Raw genomic sequence first — 23,317 nt, forward strand, 5'->3', positions numbered from 1 at the left:
TACGGCAGCTAAGGCAGCCTTGGCAGACGCCACCATGCTGGTCCATCCGAGCCCCTCCGCCCCCACGGCCCTGACGGTTGACGCCTCTGACGTGGCGGTGGGTGGGGTTCTGGAGCAGCAGGTTGGTGGCCGTTGGCAGCCTTTAGCGTTTTTCAGCCGGCAACTAAATTCGGCCGAGCTGAAATATAGCGCATTTGACCGAGAGCTTCTAGCTCTCCATTTAGCTGTCCGTCATTTCAGGTATTTCCTCGAGGGCCGCCCATTTGTGGCATTTACGGACCACAAGCCATTAACATTTGCTTTTTTGAAATTGTCTGACCCATGGTCGGCCCGCCAGCAGCGGCACCTGACTGCTATCTCAGAATTTACCACAGATGTCCGTCATATCGCGGGTAAGCTGAATGCCGTTGCTGACGCCCTGTCTAGACCTGCTTTTCCCCCTATTTCGGCGGTGGACTGCGAAGTGGATCCCCAGGAGCTCGCGGAGGCACAGCTCCTGGCGGATACCGTTTCGACGTACCAGTCCACCACTTCGGGATTGAAGTTGGCCCAGGTAGCTTGTGGGTCGGAGGGCACGAAAGTCTGGTGCGATGTTTCTCTTCCTCGCCCCAGGCCGGTAGTACCGCCCTCCCTTCAGCGCCGGGTTTTCGATGCCATTCATGGGCTGGCACACCCGTCCATCCGCTCCACCTCTGCCTTGGTGGCAGCGAGGTTTGTCTGGCATGGCCTGCGGAAACAGGTAGCGGGATGGGCGCGTTCCTGCATGCCCTGTCAGACCGCTAAGGTCCAGCGCCACGTCCAGCCCCCCGTACAGGATTTCGAAGTCCCGGCTTTTCGTTTTTTCCACATCCACGTGGATTTGGTCGGGCCTTTGCCTTCCTCCTGGGGCTACACCCACCTCCTCACGGTGGTGGATCGGTTCACCCGGTGGCCAGAGGCTTTCCCATTGTGTGATATCTCGTCAGCGTCTTGTGCTAGGACTTTGGCCCTTCACTGGGTAGCTCGTTTCGGGGTCCCGGCAGTTATTACAACTGACAGAGGACCACAGTTCACTTCGTCCCTCTGGGCCGCGCTGGCGGAACTGTACGGGTCCAAATTGCAACCCACAACTGCATATCACCCCCAGGCAAATGGACTCGTAGAAAGGTTCCACCGCCAACTTAAGGCGTCCCTCTGTGCAAGGCTTGAAGGCCCAGACTGGGTAGACCAACTCCCTTGGGTTCTGTTGGGCATCCGGACGGCTCCTAAGCCAGATCTCGGTGCGTCGTCCGCAGAGCTGGTATATGGCTCGACCCTTCGAGTACCTGGAGATCTGTTTCCGGACACTTCAGCCCTGCTCCCTACAGTCCCATCAGCGTTAGCAGCTCTCCGGGAACGGGTGGGCTCCCTGGCTCCAGTGCCGACTTCACGTCATGGGTGTCCCATGGTACATGAACCGTCTTCCCTGAAGGACTGTGAGTTTGTTTTTTTGCGTAAAGATGCCCATCGCGCCCCGTTGCAGAGGGTCTATCAAGGGCCGTTTCGGGTTTTACGTAAGGGAACGGCTACTTTCACCTTAGACATGGGCGGCAAGAGTGAACTCGTCTCGGTGTCCCGGCTCAAACCTGCCCATTTGGACCCAGATCAACCAGTCCTGGTCGGTCAAACCCCTAGAAGAGGCCGACCTCCGTTAGTTCCGCCCAGTCCACAAACCCCCATTCCGACAGTTCCTCCGGGACCTCCAGTTTCAGCAGTTCCCCTAGGACCCCCCGTTTCGGCAGTTCTTCCAGGACCCCCCGTTCCGGTAGTTCCTCCAGAACCTCCCGTTCCGGCTGTTCCACCAAGTCCGGAACCTCCGGCTCCTGTGGTTCAGGCTGTCCCTCTCCGTACTCGTTATGGTCGCGAAATCCGGCTCCCTGCTAGGTTCCGCACCTCGGGTTCTGGGGGGGGTCATGTAGCGACCATAGAGAATGGTCCAGGTCGTCGAACCCTCGGATTGGCCAGCGAGGTCACGTGGGAACGCGACCATGAGGATTGGTCCAGCAAACGACATCGCTGATTGGCCAGCGATGTCAGGTGCGCGTTTGGCGCCCGATTTAGCCAGTTCGGCGAAGTCTTCAAGGAAGACAGTAAGTTTATATTGGTTGTCCTGTAACTTGTTGTTTTGATTCTGTATTCGTGTATTGCGGCTGCAATAAACTTCGTCTACAACTAGCAAGTTTCGGACTTGCCATAGCTGCATCTCTCAACTAAACTAAACTAAAAAATCACTCTCCTCGCTACAATAATATAAATAATTTCTTTACTTTGGCTGTCTAGAAATAACATTGAGTAAAGTTGCTTATTCTAACTCCTCAGTTTAATTCACATTAGAGAGTAGATCACTGCCCAATGTATCCATTGATTAAAGTGTGCTATTAAAGGTGAACTTGTTACACTAAAGCATAATGTGGGATTTAATAATTTAGAGGTGCAGACTTGGTAGGCCTAAGGGCCTGTTTCTGTGCCGTAGCACTAAACTAAACTGAACTAAAAATAGAAGCCAAAGGTAGGCACAAAATGGCGGAAGGCGGAGAGCCTCCAGAGATGATGCCTGTCCCGCTGAGTTACTCCGGCATTTTGTGTCTACCTTCGATTTTAAACCAGCATCTGCAGTTCTTTCCTAAAAATATAAGCCAGCACTGCTAAAGGAATCCATTAACTCAAAAGATTATGGCGCAGAACACAGAGATGCGTCAAGTTTCACATTTAATTTGTAAATTAGTTTTAGATTGATTTCTTCAAGCTTTGTACAGCTGGGATTAAAGTCCAAAAAATAATCAAAGATTACCATCATCTGTTTAGACAGATGAATTGTGTGCCAGAAATCCAATATTGAAGATGTGAAGTGACTCTTTAAATAGTCTTGGCGTCTGCAATGTTTACTTGTTAGGCTCTGTTACTGAATATTTTCAGTGCACTAATCCCAGCCAGCATGGAAATGGTTAACAGAGACATCATCCATTCAAAGCACCTGACTGGAAATGACCTGTATTGCTTTTCATACACTTCACCGTAATTTGTTAGATATCTTTATCCATTATCCAGCAGGGGCGTGGCTGTGTTCTGCAGCTGTGGCTCACCGGCAGTCTCTCCGTTTTTTTTGTTGTGTTTTTTTGTCATTGTTGATGTTAAATGTACGTTTTGTTTTATTTTTAATTCTGTGTATGTAGGGGGGTGGTGGGGGGGTTGGGGGAAACCTTTTTTAAAATCTCCTCCTCAACGGAGATGCGACCTTTACCGTGTCGTATCTCCGTTCGCGCTACGGCCTAACATCGTGGAGTCGGCGGCCTCCAGCTGGGATCGACCTCGAAGACTCCGGTTGCAGGGCCTGGACTTACCATCTCGGAGGCTTCGGCCGTGGGCCCTGCAGACCGCAACATCGGGAGTTCGCAGGTCCCTGGCTGGCGACCGGCTTTTGGGAGCTCCAGCCGTAGCAGCTTCGACCGCCCCGAAGCACGAGGCACGATCAACCCGCCCGCAGGCCCTTCATCACCCTGCGTGGCCTGGCCGCGGCACTTTACATCGCCCGGTGGGGGCTCAGGACTCTCATCGCCCTGCGTGGCTCGGCCGCGGCATTTTCCATCGCCCGGTGGGGGCTCAGGACTTTCTTCGGCCTGCTCGGCTCGACCCTGGGACTTTCCATCGCCCGGTGGGGGCTTCAAGGGGTTGGGAGCCTCGATCGCCTCGTGGCGCCACGGGAGAAGAACGAGGAGGAGATAAGACTTTGCCTTCCATCACAGTGAGGGTATGCCTAGAGTAATCACTGTGATGGCTGTTTTGTGTAAAAAATTGTATCTGTGTGTCTTGTGTTCTTTAATGTCTACTGCTGGACCCTGACGTGAGAGGACGCTGGCGTTGAGTATTGGCCGCTTTTCCGTCAGGATAGTTTGTCTGTTTGTCTGTTTGTTTCTATGTTAATTGTATTTGTAAAGCGCTTTGTGCATGTGTTAAGGCGCTATATAAAATAAATATATTATTATTATTATTATTATTACATTTTGCCAAGAATTAACTCTGTTCTTTTTTTTTCTTATTTCAAAATGGACAGTCAGATCCATTTTCCCACAGTGGAAATATCAAAGACTATAGCTCATAAATTCATATGTTCCAGGAGTAGAATTAGGCCATTCAGCAAGTCAAGTCTACTCTGCCATTCAATCATGGCTGATCTATCTTTCCCTCCTAACCCCATTCTCCTGCCTTCTCCCCACAACATAGAAACATAGAAAATAGGTGCAGGAGTAGGCCATTCAGCCCTTCGAGCCTGCACCGCCATTCAATATGATCATGGATGATCATCCAACTCAGTAACCTGTACCTGCCTTCTCTCCATACCCCCTGATCCCTTTAGCCACAAGGGCCACATCTAACTCCCTCTTAAATAAAGCCAATGAACTGGCCTCAACTACCTTCTGTGGCAGAGAATTCCACAGACTCACCACTCTCTGTGTGAAGAAATGTTTTCTCATCTCGGTCCTAAAAGACTTCCCCCTTATCCTTAAGCTGTGACCCCTGGTTCTGGACTCCCCCAACATCGGGAACAATCTTCCCGCATCTAGCCTCTCCAACCCCTTAAAATTTTTATATGTTTCTATAAGATCCCCCCTCAGTCTTCTAAATTCCAGCGAGTACAAGCCCAGTCTATCCAGTCTTTCCTCATATGAAAGTCCCGCCATCCCAGGGATCAATCTGGTGAACCTTCTCTGTACTCCCTCTAAGGCAAGAACGTCTTTCCTCAGGTTAGGAGACCAAAACTGCACACAATACTCCAGGTGTGGTTTCACCAAGGCCCTGTACAACTGCAGCAGAACCTCCCTGCTCCTAAACTCAAATCCTCTTGCTATGAATGCCAACATACATTCGCTTTCTTCACTGCCTGCTGCACCTGCATGCTTGCTTTCAATGACTGGTGCACCATGACACCCAGGTCACGTTGCATCTCCCCTTCTCCCAATCGGTCACCATTCAGGTAACGCTCTGACAACCCCCTTCACACCCGTGCTAAATGGCCGCCCCTTTATTCTTAAGACGGTGGACCCTGGTTCTTTCCAACACAAAGGTTTCCAATTGTTTGGACAGAAGCAGTTGGAAGTGTGGATGTATAGGGATACATCCCTTTTGATCTATAGGGTGAAATCCACTTCATGCGCTTAGAGACTTGCGGCACAGTGGCGCAGCGGGTAGAGCTGCTGCCCTGCAGTGCAAGAGACCCAGGTACGGTCCTGACCTCAGTTGCTGTCTATGTGGAGTTTGCACGTTCTTCCTGTGACTGCGTGGGTTTCCTCCAGGCACTCCGGTTCGCACTTCCCAAAGATGTGCGGGTTTGTAGGTTAATTAGCCTTCTGTAAAATTGGTCATCGTGTGAAGGTGGGATAACATAGAACGGGTTTAGTTTAGTTTAGAGTTACAGCATGGAAACAGGCCCTTTGGCCCACCGGGTCCGTGCCGACCAGCGATCCCCACACATTAACACTATCCTATACCCACTTGGGACAATTTTTACATTTACCCCCAAGCCAATTAACCTACAAACCTGCACGTCTTTGGAGTGTGGGAGGAAACGGAAGATCTCGGAGCAAACCCACGCAGGTCACGGGGAGAACGTACAAACTCCGTACAGACAGCACCCGTAGTCAGGATCGAACCTGGGTCTCCGGCGCTGCATTCGCTGTAAGGCAGCAACTCTACCGCTGCGCCACCGTGCTGCCTTGGATGGTCAACGTGGATAAAGGCTCTTCACCTGAAACATTGACTCAGTTTCTCTGTCCAAAGAAACAGTAGACCTTCTGATTATTTTCAGCGTCTACTTTAGATAGCTGACGTTTTTGCTTTCACTCTTAATGTCTCCTTTATAAATATTTAACTGATTTCCAAGTGAAAGTTATTATTAAATGTGCTTACAACAGGCAAGGCCTTCCAGACTGCGGCAGAAAGATTTCTTTCCCCATGCAATCTCTGTTTTGTGGCCAATTATCATCTTTTGTTAACTGCATTGTTTTGACAGGTTCTTAAACCTCATGTCCGACCAATGCTCTTTTGGCTCACCATTGTAGTCTAGTTTAGTTTAGAGATACAGCTCGGAAACACGCCCTTCGACCCACAGTGTCCTTGCCGACCAGCGATCCCCGCACATCAACCCAACCCTACACACACTAGGGACATTTTTTTGACATTTATACCAAGCCAATTAACTTGCAAACCTGTACGTCTTTGGAGTGTGGGAGGTAACCAAAGATCTCGGAGAAAGCCCATGCAGGTCATGGGGAGAACGTACAAACTCCGGACAGACATAACCCATAGTCGGGATGGAACCCAGGTCTCTGGCCCTGTGAGGCAGCAACTCTACCGCTGCGCCATCGTGTCATGGGGTGGGGGTATCATCTTTGCCCATGTCCTACAAAAACACTTTTTTTATACATTCCTTCTCTTACTCTCCAGACTTTGCCTGCTTTCTTGACTGCCGATAGCATTTCATATATGTAATGCTTTCTCCAACTTCATCGCTTGCTATCTCTACCCCCAGCCTTGAGGTGTCCATGGCCACGCAGTATATCAATTGCCTTTACGTATCGAGCTTGACAACCAGAATATATCTTGCTCCACTCTGCGGCATTTGACTGCTCAAGGTCTCTCCTTGTAGCTCGGAGTCTGGACTCTTCAACCCAGCCAACTCTTAGACTGGAGGAGCCCCGCCCTCAGTGTCTGTTGGGATGTTGTTACTCGATCTCTGTCTCTCTCTCTCTTTCTCACCCAAACTCCGTACAGACAGCGCCCATTGTCGGGATCGAACCCGGGTCTCTGGCGCTGTAAGGCAGCAACTCTACCGCTGTGCCACCCCTTTCTGTTTGACATCTCTTTAGTGCTTTAGTTGTCACTAGACCAAGTGGACCCGTTGGGCCCAAACCTCTCCTGCATTGGTGTAGCACCCTCTCCTTCCCCACTTCCCCAGGTATGGTGTATCTGATTTGTTTGGATAGCATGCAGCACCAAGCTTTTCACTGTACCTCAGTACACGTGACAATAATAAACCTAAACCTAAATCAAAATCTAAAATAACCTGGTGCAGGGCAGAGGGGGCAGGGAGGTCCTACAGGAACAGTCTGATTGTCCTGAATGCATTCGTTCACAAGTTATAGGAGCAGAATTAGGCCATTCAGCCCATCAAGTCTACTCCGCCATTCAATCATGGCTGATCTATCTCTCCCTCTGGATCAGTCTGAAGAAGGGTCTCGACCCGAAACGTCACCCATTCCTTCTCTCCTGAGATGCTGCCTGACCTGCTGAGTTACTCCAGCATTTTGTGAATAAATACCTTCGATTTGTACCAGCATCTGCAGTTATTTTCTTATACTTATATATATATATCTCCCTCTCAACCCCATTCTCCTGCCTTCTCCCCATAACCCCCGACACCTGCACAAATCCAGAGTCTCAATCTCTGCCTTAAAAATATCCACCGGCAGTCTCTCCGTTTTTTTTTGTGTTTTTTTGTCATTGTCGATGTTAAATGTACGTTTTGTTTTATTTTTAATTCTGTGTATGTAGGGGGGTGGTGGGGGGGTTGGGGGAAACCTTTTTTAAATCTCCTCCTCAACGGAGATGCGACCTTTACCGTGTCGTATCTCCGTTCGCGCTACGGCCTAACATCGTGGAGTCGGCGGCCTCCAGCTGGGATCGACCTCAAAGACTCCGGTCGCAGGGCCTGGACTTACCATCTCGGAGGCTTCGGCCGTGGGCCCTGTAGACCGCAACATCGGGAGCTCGCAGGTCCCTGGCTGGCGACCGGCTTTTGGGAGCTCCAGCCGTAGCAGCTTCGACCGCCCCGAAGCACGAGGTACGATCAACCCGCCCGCAGGCCCTTCATCGCCCTGCGTGGCTCGGCCGCAGCACTTTACATCGCCCGGTGGGGGCCCAGGACTCTCATCACCCTGCGTGGCTCGGCCGCGGCATTTTCCATCGCCCGGTGGGGGCTCAGGACTTTCATCGGCCTGCTCGGCTCGACCCTGGGACTTTACATCGCCCGGTGGGGGCTTCAAGGGGTTGGGAGCCTCGATCGCCTCGTGGCGCCACGGGAGAAGAACGAGGAGGAGATAAGACTTTGCCTTCCATCACAGTGAGGGTATGCCTAGAGCAATCACTGTGATGGCTGTTTTGTGTAAAAAATTGTATCTGTGTGTCTTGTGTTCTTTAATGTCTACTGCCGGACCCTGACGTGAGAGGACGCTGGCGTTGAGTATTCGCCGCTTTTCCGTCAGGATAGTTTGTCTGTTTGTCTGTTTGTTTCTATGTTAATTGTATTTGTAAAGCGCTTTGAGCATGTGTTAAGGCGCTATATAAAATAAATATATAATTATTATTATTATTAACAGCCAAAATGCAGTCAAAAAAAGGGAAGAAATCGTTTTCTTAAATTTTGACAAGCTTGACATTCTTTTCATTATGTATGATCGCTTTTTATGGGCCAGTATTCAAATGCAAATATTTATTGAAATAATTTATTATCAGGAAATAAAAGCGATTATTGTTACACAATAATGCACAAAGTAAACATAAGAGACATGTTTTGGAAAAATTCTTCTTGATTGAAATAAATAAGCTTAAAATAATTTTAATGCATGCCCCATTTACTGGAAAGTCTTCCTGACATTTGATCGAAAGGATTAATTTGCAATTTTTTTGTTAAAGGTCATGTTACTGATGTAAGAGTTAAACGCTTGTGGTTTTAAAATTGTGGTAAAACAGGAGATTCTTCATGCCATTGCTAATTGCACTAATCCCATATTGTACCCCCTGGAGACACAATGAACTGCAGATGCTAGAATCTTGAACAAAGTACAAAATGCTGGAGGAATTCAGTAGGTCAGGCAGCATCTGTGGAGGGTAAGGATCCAGTTTTGGTATTTATCTGTGCAGAGTTTGTACGTTCTCCCTGTGACCTGTGTATGTTTTCTCCTGCTTTCCTCCCACACTCCAAAGACCCTACAGGTTTGTAGGTTAATTGGCTTGGTATAAATGTAAAAATTGTCCCTGGTGTGTGTAGGATAGTGTTAATGTGCGGGGATCGCTGGTCGGTGCGGACTCGGTGGGCCGAAGGGCCTGTTTCCGCGCTGAATCTCTAAACTAACTAATCACTCCAAACTAATTAATTTTGCAATGCCTCTCTCCAACTTGCAAAATACTTCAACTAAAATTTCTCTGTGCTCACCAGCATTTCTGTCTTTTGAAAGATTCGGAGTGTTTATAAAGTTGTTTGAGGCTTAAGATGTACAAACAAGTAACAGTCAGGAAAATATTCCCAATTAATAATCTCCTCAAACCAATGGGACTACAACACATAAACACACACCACGTTTCATAGAACTGCATCCAAGATAAACCTACGATGGAACAATAACAACCACTGCATTATTTAACTCATGTGCCTTTTCTTTGAACTCTCTTCCCATTATCTTCCCACTAAACCTACTTCAGTTTCCTCAAGATAATGTCAAAGCTACAAAGTTAAGTTTTGCATTCGTTTTGAATCCACTTTACAAGCAAGAGAGTAAGTGGGGATTGTAGATGTTATAATAATATATAATAATAAGCATTTATTTTATATAGCGCCTTAGCTCAAAGCGCTTTACAAAAACAATCAACATAAAAACAAACAGACAAACTATCCTAACGGAAAAGCGGCGAATAAACAACGCCAGCGTCCTCTCACGTCAGGGTCCGGCAGTAGACAACAAAAAGCACAGGACACACAGATACAATTTTTACACAAACAGCCATCACAGTGATTGCTCTAGGCACACCCTCACTGTAATGGAAGGCAAAGTCTTATCTCCTCCTCAGTCTTCTCCCGTGGTGCCACGAGGTGATCGGGGCTCCCAACTTTTTGAAGCCCCCACCGGGCGATGGAAAGTCCCAGGGCCGAGCCGAGCAGGCCGATGAAAGTCCTGAGCCCCCACCGGGCGATGGAAAGTCCCAGGGCCGAGCCGAGCAGGCCGATGAAAGTCCTGAGCCCCCACCGGGCGATGGAAAGTGCTGCGGCCGAGCCACGCAGGGCGATGAAGGGCCTGCGAGCGGGTCGATCGTACCTCGCGCTTCGGGGCGGTCGAAGCTGCTACGGCTGGAGCTCCCAAAAGCCGGTCGCCAGCCAGGGACCTGCGAACTCCCGATGTTGCGGTCTGCAGGGCCCACGGCCGAAGCCTCCGAGATGGTAAGTCCAGGCCCTGCGACCGGAGTCTTCAAGGTCGATCCCAGCTGGAGGCCGCCGACTCCACGATGTTAGGCCGTAGCGCGAACGGAGATACGACACGGTAAAGGTCGCATCTCCGTTGAGGAAGAGATTAGAAAAAAGGTTTCCCCCACCCCCCCACCACCCCCCCACCACCCCCCCCACATACACAGAGTTAAAAATAGAACAAAACGTACATTAAACGATGACAATAGACAAAAAACAAAAACAAGACAGAGAGACTGCCGGTGAGCTGCAGCTGCAGAACACAGCCACGCCACTTTGGAACCTTACATAGAACACAAAGTGCTGGAGTAACCTAGGGGGTCAGGCAGCATCTCTGAAAGACATGGACAGGTAGCATTTCGGATCGAGATCCTACTTCAGACTGATGAAGAGTCCAAACGTGTAAAGTTGCCTCTCTATGGGCGTCACGGTGGCACAGCGGCTGAGTTGCTGTCTTGTGGTTTGTAGGTTCTAACTAGGACTGTGTGGATTTTCTCCGGGTGCTCCAAACACTCCAAACACGTACGGGTTTGCAGGGTAATTGGCTTGGGTAAGTTGTTGTAAAATTGTCCCAAGTGCGCGTGTAAGGGGTGGCGCACATGCACACAAAACACATCCCAAAGACGTGCGGGTTTGAAGGTTAATTGGCTTCCGTAAATTGTCCCCAGTGTGTAGGATAGAACTAGTGTTGATCGCTGGTCGGCGTGGACTCGGTGGGCCGAAGGGCCTGTTTCCACATTGTATCTCTAAACTAAACTAAACTGAACTAAAAATCAGGCAGCATCTGTGGAGAATGATGTGGAATTAACAAGATCTCGGAGCTGAAGGCTGTTTGACAGACATTGCCTGACCATCTGCATGTTCCCATCATTTTCTGTTCCTGTTGCGATAGTCCCTGCCTCAGCTACCTTCTCCGGTAGTTCGTTCCATACACCCACCACCCCCTGTGTAAAAAAGTTACCCCTCAGATTCCTCTTAAATCTTCCCCCCCCTCTCTTTAAACCTATGTCCTCCTGTCCTCAATTCACCTACTCTGGGTAAAAGATTCTGTACATTTACTGTTCTATTCCACTCATGATTTTGTACACCTCTCATCCTTCTGTGCTCCAAGGAATAAAGTCCTGGCCTGCTCAGCCTCTCCTTATAGCTTAGGCCCTCAAGTCCTAAATCTCTGCACTCTTTCGAGCTTAATGACATCCTTCCTATCTTCGCTCAACACCTGCGCTCGGTCCGCGTTGGCCAAACTGATCTCCCGGTGGCCGGGCACTTCAACTCCCCCTCCCATTCCCAGTCTGACCTTTCTGTCATGGGCCTCCTCCAGTGCCATAGTGAGGCCCACCGGAAATTGGAGGAACAGCACCTCATATTTCGCCTGGGCAGCTTGCAGCCCGGTGGTATGAACATCGACTTCTCCAACTTTAGATAGTTCCTCTGTCCCTCTCTTCCCCTCTTCCTCCCCAGATCTCCCTCCATCTTCCTGTCTCCACCTATATCCTTCCTTTGTCCCGCCCCCCTGACATCAGTCTGAAGAAGGGTCTCGACCCGAACCTCTCCTGAGATGCTGCCTGACCTGCTGAGTTACTCCAGCATTTTGTGAATAAATACCTTCGATTTGTACCAGCATCTGCAGTTATTTTCTTATCCTTCCTAGAGTATGGTGATCAAGGCAGAGGACAATGCTCTAAGTTCCGCCTTACCAATGAAGGGTTGCAGATGATGGCTTCGAGATGTGATACCAGACTGGAATGGTTGTATTTGTGTTCATTGAATGTAGGGCGGCACGGTGGCGCAGCGGTAGAGTTGCTGCTTTACAGTGAATGCAGCGCCGGAGACTCAGGTTCGATCCTGACTACGGGTGCTGCACTGTAAGGAGTTTGTACGTTCTCCCCGTGACCTGCGTGGGTTTTCTCCGAGATCTTCGGTTTCCTCCCACACTCCAAAGACGTACAGGTATGTAGGTTAATTGGCTGGGTAAATGTAAAAATTGTCCCCAGTGGATGTAGGATAGTGTTAATGTGCGGGGATCGCTGGGCGGCACGGACTTGGTGGGCCGAAAAGGCCCGTTTCCGGCTGTATATATATGATATGATATGGTGCCAGTGTAAGTTCATCGCATTCCAGTTCCAGCTCTCTTCAAATCTCTTGCTGTTTTTCTCATGGCCAATTGAAATGACCTTTGTATCAACTCAAAATCCCACAGCCTAGTGATCTCTTCAGCATCGCCCTGACTCTCAAAAACAACGAGGTCATTGGCACCAACTCTCCCACCCTTCGCTGTGGTCTTAAGAGGGGACCATCACATTTTTTCCAACCTCTTCTGACATGGGGAGAAGGGGCCTCTCCTGTGGCGCCTTGCAGTTTCAGATGGCCGTAGACCTACTTAGCGGCATTGGTGGCACAGCGGTAGAGTTGCTGCCTTACAGCGCCAGAGACCCGGGTTCGATCCTGACTACGGCTGCTGTCTGGGCAGAGTTCGCAAGTTCTCCCAGTGACTGTGTCAGTCTGAAGAAGGGTCCCAACCCAAATCGTCGCCTATCCATGTCTACAAGAGATGTAGAAACAAGGAACTGCAGATGCTGGTCTACAAAAAAAAAGACACAAAGTGATGGAGTAACTCAGCAAGTCAGGCAGCATCTCTGGAGAACATGGATAGATGATATTGATTAACTTCTTGATGAGTAAGGGCGTCAAAGGTTATGGGGAGAAGGCAGGAGAATGGAGTTGAGAGGGAGAGATAGATCAGCCATGATTGAATGGCAGAGTAGACTCGATGGGCTGAGTGGTCAAATTGTGCTCCTATGTCTTATGGTCTTATGATCTATGTTTTGGGTCAGGAACCTTTCTCGGACTCAGCAGTGTGAAGAACGGTCCCGACCTGAAACGTCACCTGTTCTCCAGAGATGCTGCCTGACCCGTTGAGTTACTCCAGCACTTTGTGTTGTATGCAAGATTCCCACATCTGCAGTGTCTTCAGTGTGGTATAGGTTGCTGGGTTCCCAATGTTACAACAAAGACTTGGTTTCCAAAATATTTCATTGGCCTTCAGATATCATGGACACTGATCAAAGTGGCTACATCTTCGCCGTTGTTGCCACCAGATTCTTCCAGGTGCGCTTCTTTGATCTTCAACGCATTGCTCCTTTTAAGTCAGCTTGGTGCCTGATCTACACTTTAACATTGCATTGATCGGAAGCCAACTAAGGCTGTGGAAATGTTAAGTATCTCATCCATCCTGGAGTGATTTGGAGATTTACAAGCGGAATCCCTCAGATGAAAACCCTAATCCTTTTATTTAGGGATTAATGTAAATCGTGTGTAATCATCTCCAACAACCCAACGATATGAATATCAATTTCTTTAATTTCAAGTAACCCCTGCGTTTCCTCTCTCTTTTCGCTCCTTGCCTACCCTAGTTGTCCTGCCAGTTCCACTGATTGCATCCATGCATCCCATCGCTATCTCCTCTTCCACAGCCAACAATGGACCATTGTGGGCTCCACCTTTCCTTGGACATCGGTGCCGGCACTGGTTTGTTCTGAAGCTTTTCATATCTCTCCCCTGAAGAAGAGTCTGGACCCAAAACGTCACCTTTTCATTTCTTCCAGAGATGCTGCCTGACCCGCTGAGTTACTCCAGCATTTCTTCGGTGTCTATCTTCGGTGTCAACCAGCACCTGCAGTTCCTTCCGAGACAACAGGTGATCCAGTGGGCGATGGTCGGTGTTGTCCCGGTGGGCCGAAGGGCCTGTTTCCATGCTGTATCTCCAAACCATAATGTAACTGTTTTTCCTTTTCATATCATATCATATCATATATATACAGCCGGAAACAGGCCTTTTCGGCCCTCCAAGTCCGTGCCGCCCAGCGATCCCCATACATTAACACTATCCTACAGCCACTAGGGACAATTTTTACATTTACCCAGCCAATTAACCTGCATACCTGTACGTCTTTGGAGTGTGGGAGGAAACCGAAGATCTCGGAGAAAACCCACGCAGGTCACGGGGAGAACGTACAAACTCCTTACAGTGCAGCACCCGTAGTCAGGATCGAACCTGAGTCTCCGGCGCTGCATTCGCTGTAAAGCAGCAACTCTACCGCTGCGCTACCGTGCCGGAGGTGCAGGAGGAGGCCATTTGGCCCCTCGAGCCAGCAAAGCCATTCGTTGTGATCATCCTCACCCCCTCCTCCCTCCCTCCCCTCCTCCTCCTTACCCCTACTCCACAAGTCGCCCCTACCTCACACTCCCCTCTCCTCCCTCACTCACTCCCTCCTCCCTCCCACACACAGCAACCCTCTCCCCTTCACCCTCCCCACCCTCATCCTATCCCCACCTCCATCACCCAACCCTCACCCACAGCTCCCACACCCCTTACCCCCACATATGCGACAACTAGTGATGGTGACAATAGGTCAAGACACAGACTCAGGTACAGATAGCTGATCAAGGATTTAGGATAAATGTAAATCTCATCAGTATCAGTCTCATGTTCTTTTTAATACAAGCTATCACAAAGGGCGGCACGGTGGCGCAGCGGTAGAGTTGCTGCTTTACAGCGAATGCAGCGCCGGAGACTCAGCTTCGATCCTGACTACGGGTGCTGCACTGTAAGGAGTTTGTACGTTCTCCCCGTGACCTGCGTGGGTTTTCTCCGAGATCTTTGGTTTCCTCCCACACTCCAAAGACGTACAGGTATGTAGGCTAATTGGCTGGGTAAAATGTAAAAATTGTCCCTAGTGTGTGTAGGATAGTGTTAATGTTCGGGGATCGCTGGGCGGCACGGACTTGGTGGGCCGAAAAGGCCTGTTTCCGGCTGTATATATATGATATGATATGATATGATAAAATGCTGGAGTAACTCAGCAGGTCAGGCAGCATCTAGGAGAGAGGGAATGGGTGACGTTTCGGGTCTCGACCTAGATGCTGCCTGACCTGCTGAGTTACTCCAGCATTTTGTGACACCTTCGATTTGTGTACCAGCATCTGCAGTTATTTTCCTTTTTGACACAAGTCACCACAATATTGTACAGGTTACAGCATTGCGTGATATTTGTGCATTTTCCAACACGGACAAAATTAACTCATAGACATTTATGCGACCTGTTTCTTATCTGGTGATGTCCTGTGATGTGCTGCCAAATCTTTCATGTCACGTCGCATGGAATATATTCCAAATGAAATAAAAACTTTATCTATAACAGGATGTTACCCCCTTTTGTTTTTAATTCAAGATTCAAGATTCAAGATTCAAGATAGCTTTATTTGTCATCCAATATTGGTCGAAATTCAGTCACCCACAGTCCAACAATAAAAGCATTAAATAGGCATTAAAATTACACAACCCCCAAAACACACAAAAAAAAGAAACATCCATCAAAGAAACATCCATCACAGTGAGTCTCCTCCAGTCCTCTCCTCACTGCGATGGAAGGCCACAATGTCTTTCCCTTCTCCTGCCGTCTTCTCCCGCGGTCAGGTTGTTGTGGTTGCAGGCCGCGCCGGACGGTCCGCAGCGGCCCGAGCCTAAGGCGAGTCCCAGTCGCTCCCGCAGCCTCCGAAGATGGCCGGCTCCGCCGATGATAAGTCCGATTCGGGCGGGCGAACACGCTGCTGCTGTTGCTGCACGTCGGGGCGGTCGTGGCTCCCGACATTGAAGCCCCCGCCCAGCAGAGAAAAATCCCGCGGCATATTTTAGGTCGCGCCGGACGGTGAAATGTCCGCGACCCAAGCCCCGTGATCCGGGGCGGGCGAACACGCTGCCGCTGCCGGAGCTCCCGATGTCGGCATCCACGCGGCCCGAGCCTAAGGCGAGTCGCAGCCGCTCCCGCAGCCTCCGAGGACGGCCGGCTCCAGTGATGGTAAGTCCGATCCGCGGGCTCTGCGAACCAGAGCCCTGGAGGCCGCCAGCTCCAGGAGTTGGGCCGATGGTTGGGCCGCAGCAGGAACGGAGACAACACCCAGAAAACAAAGGTCGGGTCTCCGTTCGGAAGGGACACATATTTACAATTTTACAGTTCCCCCCCTCCCCCCCACATACACACATAGTACACAAACACAAAAACACCACATCACATCTACAATTAAGACAAAAAAAACAACAAAAACACAAAGACAAATGGACCGCAGGCAAGCCGCAGCTGCTATGGCAGCGCCGCCATTTGCCAGAGTGGCTTATCGACAGGTCGAAAACGTTAAAACATCTATATTTAGTTTTCAGGATATCTTGCCTGCTGACGTCTTTTGATGTACAAAATAACACGGCTTAGTATAGATTAAAAGTTGTACTTTCTTCTAAAATCTCTCAGCGTTGTCAGGGACATGACGGAATGATGAATGGACGAATACTTTATTATCACATGTGAGAGGTCACAGTGAGATTCTTTGTTTGGTATGCAAAGAGTTGCCACATAAAGGACACTGATAAAGTTACAAAGTAACCCACGCCTGGTCCTCCTTCGTCCCCCCCCCCCCCCCTCCATGGCGGTTGGGCCGAATGGCCTCCTCTTATCCCATCATCTACAATGATTCATCATCTACGATAATTAAAGACATTCTTGCCATAGAGGGAGTACAGAGAAGGTTCACCAGATTGATTCCTGGGATGGCAGGACTTTCATATGAAGAAAGACTGGATTGACTCGGCTTGTACTCGCTGGAATTTAGAAGATTGAGGGGGGATCTTATAGAAACTTACAAAATTCTTAAGGGGTTGGACAGGCTAGATGCAGGAAGATTGTTCCCGATGTTGGGGAAGTCCAGAACAAGGGGTCACAGTTTAAGGATAAGGGGGAAGTCTTTTAGGACCGAGATGAGAAAGTTTTTTTTCACACAGAGTAGTGAATCTGTGGAATTCTCTGCCACAGAAGGTAGTTGAGGCCAGTTCATTGGCTATATTTAAGAGGGAATTAGATGTGGCCCTTGTGGCTAAAGGGATCAGGGGGAATGGAGAAAAGGATACTGAGTTGGATGATCAGCCATGATCATATTGAATGGCGGTGCAGGCTCGAAGGGCCGAATGACCTACACCTGCACCTATTTTCTATGTTTCTATTCCATTTGGATGTTTATATTTGAGATTGACGCTACACATGGAGATTTGCTCAGGATTAGTGGGCGATTCATGTCTAATAAACTAGGCTGGGAGTAAAGTTGTCCTTCGAGTGGGAAATCTAAACAAACTTTTACTTCTCTCAGAAGTTTTCTCATCTTCGATCTGTTTCACTTTTATCTGTAGAGTGTCCTTTAATCCTTGGTTTTATAAACATCAGCAGGTTAAAGCTGAAGATAGACACAGAGTGGTGGAGTAACGCAGTGGGTCAGGCAGCATCTCTGGCCAACGTGGATTGGCTGTCACAGGGAGAATGTGCAAACTCCACACTCAGACAGCAGCCGAGGTCAGGATCGAACCTGGATCCTAAAGAGGACGGGTGACGTTTTGGGTCGGAACCCTTCTTTATCTTCGTCTGAAGAAAGGTCCCAAGCCTGAAACGTCACCCAACCTTTTTCTCCAGAGATAGACAATAGACAATAGGTGCAGGAGGAGGCCATTCGGCCCTTCGAGCCAGCACTGCCATTCAATGTGATCATGGCTGATCATTCTCAATCAGTACCCCGTTCCTGCCTTCTCCCCATACCCCTTGACTACGCTATCCTTAAGAGCTCTATCTAGCTCTCTCTTGAATGTATTCAGAGAATTGGCCTCCACTGCCCTCTGAGGCAGAGAATTCCACAGATTCACAACTCTCTGACTGAAAAAGTTTTCCCTCATCTCTGTTCTAAATGGCCTACCCCTTCAGTGTGAAAACAGGCCCTTCGGCCCACTGAGTCCCTACTGATTAAGCCAAAACATTTACAGTGAAGATAAGCCAAATGTACAGGGAAGTAACTTGTTCATTCCCAGCCATGGACAGCAGTGAAAGGACACTTTTCTCTCAGGCCTGATTAATTATTTTGTTCCTCCTTTGCACTGTTCTTGTCTCAATAATAACCAGCTACTAGAGAGCATTTGCCCATCGAAAAAAGGTTTAAGGAGAACATAATTTTGAGAGCAGTTCTTCGCGACTTTGTGAGATTGCAGATTCAGAACTCCGTGAATCAGAACTCAGATTCAGAACTTAGGGTGGCGCGGTGGGGCGCCGGTAGAGTTGCTGCCTTAGAGCGCCAGAGACCAAGTTTCCACCCTGACCAAGGGTGCTGTCTGTACAAGAGTTTTAAGGCGGAGATAGATATATTCTTGATTAGTACGGGTGACAGAGGTTATGGTGAGAAGGCAGGTGAATGGGGTTTAGGGGGGTGAGATAGATCAGCCATGATTGAATGGTGGAGTAGACTTGATGGGCCGAAGGCCGAATTCGGCTCCAATCACTTATGCCCTTATGACCTTATGACCTTGTACGTTCTCCCCGTGACCTGCGTGGGTTTTCTCTGGGAGCTCCGGTTACAGGTTTGTAAGCTAGTGGCTTGTTATAAATGTAAATTGTCCCTAATGTGTGTAGGATTGTGTTAGTGAGTGGGGATCACTGGTCGGCGCGGACTAGGTGGTCTGAAGGGCCGGTTTCTGCGCTGTATCTCTAAACTAAACTAAACTAAACTCATCCCATTTTGCACGGAATTTTACCTCTTGTCTTTATGATTAAATGTCAGACTCCCACTGTGCCAGACTTCATTTCACCCTACACCATCTTTTTTCGATTTGGCTGAAGGAAATTGTAATAGGAACATTTGTTAAATCAGACGTCCAATTCTGGGAAGTAAACAGAGTTTTTTATAAAGACGCAATAACCTGCAAATGTTGACATCTTGAGAAACACACAAAGTGTTTAGTTTTTAAGTTTAGTTTAGAGATACAGCGCGGAAACAGGCTCTTCGGCCGGTGAGCCCCGCACATCGACACTAAGCTACACACACTAGCAACAATTTACACTTATACAAAGCTAAATAACCTACAAACCTGTACGTCTTTGGAGTGTGGGAGGAAACCGAAGATCTCAGAGAAAATCCACGCAGGTCACGGGAAGAACGTACAAACTCCGTACAGACAGCACCTGTAGTCAGGATCGAACCCGGGTCTTTGGTTCTGTAAGCGCTGTAAGGCAGCAACTCTACCGCTGTGACACTATGTACTGGAGGAATTCAGCAAGTCAGGCAGCATCTGTGGAGAGAATAGGGAGGAGGGAAATGATAGGCAACGTTTCTGAATTTAAGTGAACATTAAATTCTTCAATTTTAGGAGAATCTCTAACAACACCCCTCCTCCCTTCCTCTTTCTCCCCCATGCAACCTCCCTTTCTTCACCCCCTACACCTCACCTGCGCCCCACTTAGACTTGCACCGATTTCTCCCCTCCCCCTCTACCTACATTCCTTCCTTCAGCTTCACAATTCGAAACTCTTCAATCCTTTTGTCGTACACCTTTTATTTAATCATCTTTTGCCTTCGTCCGACCAATAGCCTATCAAAATCCCCCTTGCCTGTGTTCACCTGCCACATCAAGCAACCACAGGACTTTAGTTTAGTTTAATTTGGGTGATTCTCACGTGTTCCGAGGTACAGTGAAAAGCTTTTGTTGCGTGCTATCATAATCAAGGACGAGCCTCATCCTGCCCATTCCATCTTCTCCTCCCTCCCATCAGGCAAGAGGTACAGAAGTGTGAAAACGCACAACTCCAGATTCAGGGAGTTTCTTCCCAGCTGTTATCAGGCAACTGAATCACTGAGTTGATAGTAGTTGTGAGCTACTATGTTTCTCATTGGAAACCCTCAGACTATCTTTGATCGGACTTTTCTGGACATTATCTTGCACTAAACGTTATTCACGTTATTTCCTTCATCATGTATCTGTACACTGTGGATGGCTTGACTGTAATCATGTATTGTCTTTCCGTAGACTGGTCAGCACGCAACAATAGCTTTTCACTGTACCTTCACTGTATGAATAAACTAAACTCAACTCATCTCAACTCAACCCAACTCAACTCAACTCAACTCAACTCAACTCAACTCAACTCAACTCAACTCAACTCAACTCAACTCAACTCAACTCAACTCAACCCAACTCAACCCATCTCAACCCAATTCAACTCATCCAACCCATTTCAACCCAACTCAACTCAACTCAACTCAACTCAACTCAAATCAACCCAACCCAACTCAACCCAACCCAACCCAACCCAACTCAACTCAACTCAACTCAACTCAACTCAACTCAACTCAACTCAAATCAACCCAACCCAACTCAACCCAACCCAACCCAACTCAACTCAACCCAACTCAATTCAACTCAACTCAACCCAACTCAACTCAACCCAACTCAACTCAACTCAACTCAACCCAACCCAACTCAACTCAACCCAACTCAACTCAACCCAACTCAACTCAACCCAACTCAACTCAACCCAACTCAACTCAACCCAACTCAACTCAACTCAACTCAACTCAACTCAACCCAACCCAACTCAAATCAACTTAACCCAACTCAACCCAACTCAACTCAACTCAACTCAACTCAACTCAACTCAACTCAACTCAACTCAACTCAACTCAACTCAACTCAACCCAACTCAAATCAACTCAACTCAACTCAACTCAACGCAACGCAACACAACTCAACCCAAATCAACTCAACCCAACTCAACCCAACCCAACTCAAATCAACTCAACCCAACTCAACTCAACTCAACTCAACTCAACTCAACTCAACTCAACTCAAAAGGCAATACGGGGAGAAAAGATGAGGTACGAGGGTAAACTAGCCAATAATATAAAGGAGGATAGCAAAAGTTTTTTTAGGTACGTGAAGAGGAAAAAAATAGTCAAGGCAAATGTGGGTCCCTTGAAGACAGAAGCAGGGGAATTTACTATGGGGAACAAAGAAATGGCAGACGAGTTAAACCGTTACTTTGGATCTGTCTTTACTGAGGAAGATACACACAATCTCCCAAATGTTCTAGGGGCCGGAGAACCTAGGGTGATGGAGGAACTGAAGGAAATCCACATTAGGCAGGAAATGGTTTTGGGTAGACTGATGGGACTGAAGGCTGATAAATCCCCAGGGCCTGATGGTCTGCATCCCAGGGTACTTAAGGAGGTGGCTCTAGAAATAGTGGAAGCATTGGAGATCATTTTTCAATGTTCTATAGATTCAGGATCAGTTCCTGTGGATTGGAGGATAGCAAATGTTATCCCACTTTTTAAGAAAGGAGGGAGAGAGAAAACGGGTAATTATAGACCAGTTAGTCTGACATCAGTGGTGGGGAAGATGCTGGAGTCAATCATAAAAGACGAAATTGCTGAGCATTTGGATAGCAGTAACAGGATCATTCCGAGTCAGCATGGATTTACGAAGGGGAAATCATGCTTGACAAATCTACTGGAATTTTTTGAGGATGTAACTAGGAAAATTGACAGGGGAGAGTCAGTGGATGTGGTGTACCTCGACTTTCAGAAAGCCTTGAACAAGGTCCCACATAGGAGATTAGTGGGCTAAATTAGAGCACATGGTATTGGGGATAGGGTACTGACATGGATAGAAAATTGGTTGACAGACAGAAAGCAAAGAGTGGGGATAAATGGGTCCCTTTCGGAATGTCAGGCAGTGACCAGTGGGGTACCGCAAGGTTCGGTGCTGGGACCCCAGCTATTTACGATATACATTAATGACTTAGATGAAGGGATTAAAAGTACCATTAGCAAATTTGCAGATGATACTAAGCTGGGGGGTAGTGTGAGTTGTGAGGAAGATGCAATAAGGCTGCAGGGTGACTTGGACAGGTTGTGTGAGTGGGCGGATACATGGCAGATGCAGTTTAATGTAGATAAGTGTGAGGTTATTCACTTTGGAAGTAAGAATAGAAAGGCAGATTATTATCTGAATGGTGTCAAGTTAGGAAGAGGGGATGTTCAACGAGATCTGGGTGTCCTAGTGCATCAGTCACTGAAAGGAAGCATGCAGGTACAGCAGGCAGTGAAGAAAGCCAATGGAATGTTGGCCTTCGTAACAAGAGGGGTTGAGTATAGGAGCAAAGAGGTCCTTCTACAGTTGTACCGGGCCCTGGTGAGACCGCACCTGGAGTACTGTGTGCAGTTTTGGTCTCCAAATTTGAGGAAGGATATTCTTGCTATTGAGGGCGTGCAGCTTGGGTTCACTAGGTTAATTCCCGGAATGGCGGGACTGTCGTATGTTGAAAGGCTGGAGCAATTAGGCTTGTATACACTGGAATATAGAAGGATGAGGGGGGATCTAATTGAAACATATAAGATAATTAGGGGATTGGACACATTAGAGGCAGGAAACATGTTCCCAATGTTGGGGGAGTCCAGAACAAGGGGCCACAGTTTAAGAATAAGGGGTAGGCCATTTAGAACGGAGATGAGGAAGAACTTTTTCAGTCAGAGAGTGGTGAAGGTGTGGAATTCTCTGCCTCAGAAGGCAGTGGAGGCCAGTTCGTTGGATGCTTTCAAGAGAGAGCTGGATAGAGCTCTTAAGGATAGCGGAGTGAGGGGGTATGGGGAGAAGGCAGGAACGGGGTACTGATTGAGAGTGATCAGCCATGATCGCATTGAATGGCGGTGCTGGCTCGAAGGGCTGAATGGCCTACTCCTGCACCTATTGTCTATTGTCTATTGTCTATTGTCTAACTCAACCCAACTCAACTCAACCCAACTCAACTCAACCCAACACAACCCAACTCAACTCAACTCAACTCAACTCAACTCTACCCAACTCAACTCACCAGTCAGCGAAAATACCATACATTATTACAATCGAGCCGTCCACAGTGTACAAACACATGATAAAATAAATAACAAAATAACATTTAGCGCAATATAAGGTCCAGTGGCATCAAGGACATAGCATCAAAGGCAGGCTTTACTGGCGATGCTCTCATGAAATAACTGAAAACCCAATTATTGAGTTACTGCATGGATAAAGTATTAGTTAAACAATTTTGAGGGAACCATAATTAATAATGTGACATTTGTTTAAAGTCAACATTGGGTAATAAATCAAAATAATGGGACTTACACTGCTTTTTGGATTAAGCAATTCCCTTTAAGTTGTAAAAGTCT

The sequence above is a fragment of the Rhinoraja longicauda genome, chromosome 37 (assembly GCF_053455715.1).
Source record: "Rhinoraja longicauda isolate Sanriku21f chromosome 37, sRhiLon1.1, whole genome shotgun sequence".
In the NCBI taxonomy this organism is placed as follows: domain Eukaryota; kingdom Metazoa; phylum Chordata; class Chondrichthyes; order Rajiformes; family Arhynchobatidae; genus Rhinoraja; species Rhinoraja longicauda.